Genomic DNA, 6,000 nt, shown 5'->3' on the forward strand with positions numbered 1-6,000 from the left:
ATCAGACATTCTTATCCATTACATCATATTCACATCAATCATATATCTATTGTCTGCCCTAAATGTCAAAATATTTTTGTTTATATCCCACCCATACCACTCACCCCCCCAAAAAAGAAAGAAACAACAAAAAAAACTAAGTAATATCTACAAATACATCAATTAAATAAACAAAGAAAGAAAAAAAAGGGAAAAAAAAGAAAAGAAAAATAAGTAATAATACATTAATAATAATAGTAATCAGAAATAAAATAAAATATAAACAGATACCTTTATATTAGAGATGCGCGGATAGGCAATTATTTCATCCGCAACCGCATCAGAAAGTCGTCAACCATCCGCAATCCACCCGATCTAACATTTGATCAGAACCGCATCCGCCCGCAACCGCCCGTTGTTATATATCTAATATAGACCATGCAAGGCATTAGTGAGGTTATAAAGCTTTTGCCTGTTAAAGAAAGGAGACTGATCCAATGCAGCACAGACATTCGCGTGCCACGCTGTCACGACCCAGACGCACACCAGTGCGCAATCATATGGGAGCCGCGCTGAGCGCACCTCCAAGCGCGTCTCGCTGCCGGCGACGGCCGGGTATATGGGCCCGACGCTCCAGCGCCATCCATTTTCAGGGCTAGTTGATTTGGCAGGTGGGTTGTTACACACTCCTTAGCGGGTTCCAACTTCCATGGCCACCGTCCTAGCTGCTGTCTATATCAACCAGGGTGAGCCCCACCACTTTCGTGAGCGCACTGCGCGCGGAGTGACCCCTGTTACGCGCCCCCGGCAACAGGGGTGGCGGGCAGGTAAGCTGCGCGGGCGGAGCGCGCGGAGTGACCCCTGTTACGAGCCCCCGGCCACGGGGGTGGCGGGCAGGTAAGCTGCTTACCTGCTGCGCGTGACGCCGGCCGCGGCGAAGGCGGACGAGAAGGGGTGTCGGTGCGGTGGGCGCGGTGGTGACCCTGGACTTGCGTCGGGCCCTTCTCGCGGATCGCCTCAGCTACGGCTCCCGGTGGGGCCCTCTCGGGGGAAGGGGCCTCGGTCCCGGACCCCGGCGAGGCGTCCCTTCTCCGCTCCGTAAAAGTGTCCATCTCTTTTTTTTTTTTTCTTCTGTTGTGGCATATGCTGCAGGTGCCTGCTCGTTTTTCCTATGTGGGTAACAACATTTAACTATGTATATATATTTACCAATTGGTTTAACTGCCACCCGCCTCAATCTATTTAAAATCTAATTTTTTTAAATTTCAATCACCCGACCCGACCCGACCCGCGGATAAAATCTAATTTTTTTTAATTTCATCCGCCCGATCCGCGGATAATCCGCGGACTCCGCGGTTGTGCCCGCAAACCGCGCATCTCTACTATATATATATATATATATATATATATATATATATATATATATATATACACCCACACATACATATATATATATAAATATAAATACATTTATATACATACATACATATACACTTATAGGGAGTAATCCCTTTTTTTTTTTTCATTGGTCGGGGGCCACATTGGGAAAAATCTACTCCCAAGTGGGTAAAATTACGACACGATAACTTAGAAATAAAGACAACTTCCGATTGTTGTCTTTGTTTAAAAATAGAACAATCACATTCTGAAAATGTACAAGTCATAATGTTTTTTTTATAGTTAATATTATTCTATCTTTATTTGTCGTTATTTATACTTTCTGAATAAATGATGTGATAATGTTCATCAGTCAACTCATTGGTGTTAATTTTCAATCGATCAACATAAAAAAAATGATATCAAAATCAAATCACTTTACCCACCTGCTCCAAGTGCCACTGTGGTGGAATTTCTGACCTTTGTACCATATTTTGTGTCTGTCAAAGTCCGGAAAGAGAGCGAGGTCAAAAAGCATTAAGGAGGACACGACAGTAGTGGAACTTCTGCTCGTTTCTCTTTTTTCTATTCTGTACCATTGGAAGAGCATATGTGGGTTAGAGTTGAACGTATGGTTCGCCTCACCATTCTACAAAATGTTTTGATTGCTTGTTATGGATAAGGGATTCAAGGATGTTGCAGAACAAACAGGTTCAAAACAACTGGACCTTGACACACGAGAGGAAACACATAAAAAACCAAGTAGACCAAGTCTAGGCATGATTAGCATGATTCTCGATTCATCCGACGTGTCCGGAGAGGTTGTCTGTTTGCATGGTAATTCAATCCAACCTTGTACCATTTGATTATGGGTAAATAAAACTTTTGTACTAAATTCACATTTGTTGCTTTTTAAGATTCGGACATTCCACCACAACACCCACACTGGTTTAAATGTAACTTAGATATTGGGTTTCACTATGTAAAGCGCTTTGAGTCATTAGAGAAAAGCGCTATATAAATATAATTCACTTCACACAATTCACATTCATCCAGGTCATTGTATTCTCAGGGCATTCTATCAATTGCAACCGGACTGTTTGGTTTGTCTTAGATTGGTCAGATCTAGACCTACAGATCTATATTTAGATCTGACCAATCCATGTCTAAGACTATATCTGACCAATCTAAGTCGATGGGAATGAACTGATGAAGCCTACTTGGATGAGAGGTCAAACGTCTTCTAAGACAAACCAAAGAGTCCAGTTGTGATTGATTGTCCTGAGAACAGGAGCATTCAAGTGGTTTTAGGAATTTGCTGCAGAAAATGTTTGGCTACCAAGCTTTGAACTGAGCTTGGGTGCTGATAGGATTGGATTTGACCCCGAGGCCACCAGTTGAACAGCACTGTCTTGAGTGTTGCCTGGTACGTGCATACAAAGGTTTTCAATTGAAGGTTTTCCCTAAGGATTTATTTCTCCTTTTTTGTAGGGAATAATTCTTGGAAAGCAGGTTATAGTTTTCTTTGTGCATCATTTTAGCTGTAGATTGCGTCATAATACATCATTTCCATCAGACTGGACCATAGTACATGAAAAGAACAGCCTTCCCAGAGGGCGAGGACACTGGTGACCACGATGAACGTGTCACCTAAACAACACACTGAGAGGACCACTCCTGTCCACTGGGACGGCTTTACAAAAACAATTAAAGGGCACTTAAGAGCGGCAAGAACATGTTGGGAGGTTTGTCCCCCATAGGGCTCAGAGAGGATTACAGCAGGCTGATGAATGCAATCCATTGATTGTTTAAACCGCATCAAACTTTGCCACATGCTTAGACAGAAAAATATATTTCCTTGTCCATCTATCGGGTATTCATGGCTCAAATGTGACAGTACTGAGACAAACGTAGAGGACCAGTTCAATTTTGTAAGACCCCTCAAAATCGCCAGTATGAAATGACAAATGGCTGCAAAATTTGGTGAGTTTACGGACAGTCCTAAATACTTTTTTGTTTGATTGTTGCCATGTTTTTTAACCAACCTTGCTCAAATTTTACACTCACGTGCTAGTGCAGGGGTCGGCAACCCAAAATGTTGAAGGAGCCATATTGGACCAAAAATACAAAAAAAAAATCTGTCTGGAGCCGCAAAAAAATAAAAGCCATATAACATACAGATAGTGTGTCATGAGATAGAAATTGAATTAAGATGACTTAAAGGAAACTAAATGACCTCAAATATACCTACAAATGAGGAATAATGATGCAATATGTACATATAGCTAGCCTTGATAGCATGTTAGCATCGATTAGCTTGCAGTCATGCGGTGACCAAATATGCCTGATTATCACTCCACACAAGTCAATAACATCAACAAAGCTCACCTTTGTGCATTTACGCACAACGTTAAAAGTTTGGTGGACAAAATGAGACAGAAAAAGAAGTGGCATAAAACACGTGTTAGAAAGTCGGAGAAAGTTATACATGTAAACAAACTACGGTGAGTTCAAGGACCGCCAAAATTAGTAGGACAAAACGGCGCACGCCAAATACTGGAATCAGTGAAGCATGTTTAATACAAACAGTGTGCTTTATAACAATTAGGGAGGTTTGTGTCATGTTTGTCCTCCTACAGAAACCATATTAAAACAAAAAATATATATGTTTTCCCCTCATCTTTTTCCATTTTTCATACATTTTTGAAAAAGCTCCAGAGAGCCACTAGGGCGGCGCTAAAGAGCCGCATGCGGCTCTAGAGCCGCGGGTTGCCGACCCGTGTGCCAGTGTGTGCAAACTTTCAACAAAACGTCCTGAGAGTCACTATATTTTGTAGAGCTGTGTGGGAAATGTTCAAGTCACGAGAGTTAGACTTTGAGTTGAGTTGAGTTGAGTTGGAGTTTATTTGGAACATGCATGCATACAACATGATACGTCACAATTTCCAGTTTCTCTATTCAAAATGTCCGAAAAGGAGTAGGAAGAAGCAGAGCTTATTTAATCCTACCCCTTTTCCTTTCAATAGCAGTTGCTAAAACGTTTGTTCTCTTCCTGTTCTCAATGTATTCAAGTAATAACAATAAAAATAAATAATAATTAGTTAAGTAAGTTATTTTTCATATGGTGAGATAAGTAAGATTATCTAGAAAATGAATGGATGGATGAGATAAATTCAGAATGTTTATCATGGTTCTTCTTCTTTGTACTTTGTAAACTCTTTAAGTTTGAAGAGTTTCTTGAAGTGGATCATATTATTTGCTCAGTCCATTCCATCATTTAATTCCACATACTGATATACTGAAGGTCTTAAGTGTTGTACGTGTGTACAAATGTTTTAAATTACATTTTTCTCTAAGATTATATTTCTCCTCTTTTGTTGAGAAGAATTGTTGTATATTCTTGGGTAGCAGGTTATAGTTTGCTTTGTGTATAATTTTAGCTGTTTGCAAATTCACTATGTCGTGGAATTTCAGTATTTTCGATTCCATAAATAAAGGGTTTGTATGTTCGCTATATCCAACATTATGTATTATTCTAACTGATCTTTTTTGTAACACCATTAATGAATGAAGTGTACTTTTGTAGTTATTTCCCCATATTTCCACACAATAACTCAGATATGGTTACACTAGCAAGCAGTAGAGAATATGGAGTGATTTTTGGTCTAGAACAGTGGTTCTTAACCTGGGTTCGATCGAACCCTAGGGGTTCGGTGAGTCGGGCTCAGGGGTTCGGCGGAAGGCAGGGTACACCCTGGACAAGTCCCCACCTCATCGCAAGGCCAACACAGATAGACAGACAACATTCACACACGAGGGACCATTTAGTGTTGCCAATCAATCTATCCCCAGGTGCATGTCTTTGGAAGTTTGAGTTCTCATTCATTTGTGCTAGGGTATCTAAGAAAACGCAAAATGCATTTAATGTATTAATTTTAATTACTTATTTATTTTTTTTAGTTCGTGTTAGATTGTGGTGAAGTACCTAATAAAGTGACATCAATCTTGTCATCGGTTTAGAGCAGTGGTTCTTAACCTGGGTTCGATCGAACCCTAGGGGTTCGGTGAGTCGTCCTCAGGGGTTCGGCGGAGGTCAAGACACACCCGACTCATCGTGTAAATAAAAACTTCTCCCTATCGGCGTATTACGGATACGACAACAGCAGAAGTCAGACTGATTTGCAGGTGTGTAATTTGTTGTGAGTTTATGCACTGTGTTGGTTTTGTTCTTTGAACAAGGTGATGTTCATGCACGGTTCATTTTGTGCACCAGTAATAAAACATGGTAACACTTTAGTATGGGGAACATATTCACCATTAATTAGTTGCTTATTAACATGCAAATTAGTAAAATATTGGCTCTTAACTAGTCATTATTAAGTACTTATTAATGCCTTATTCGGCATGGCCTTATTATAACCCTAACCCTCTAACCCTAACCCTAACCCTCACCAAATAACTCTAAATTAAGTCTTTGTTACTTAGAATATGTTCCCCATACTAAAGTGTTACCAAAAACATATAACTTTGTCTTGATTTTGAAAAAAACAAAAACATTTTATTTTTTACTAAAGAAGGGTTCGGTGAATGCGCATATGAAACTGCTGGGGTTCGGTACCTCCAATAAGGTTAAAGGGGAACATT

This window comes from Nerophis lumbriciformis, linkage group LG11 (genome assembly GCF_033978685.3).
Source record: "Nerophis lumbriciformis linkage group LG11, RoL_Nlum_v2.1, whole genome shotgun sequence".
Lineage (NCBI taxonomy): Eukaryota > Metazoa > Chordata > Actinopteri > Syngnathiformes > Syngnathidae > Nerophis > Nerophis lumbriciformis.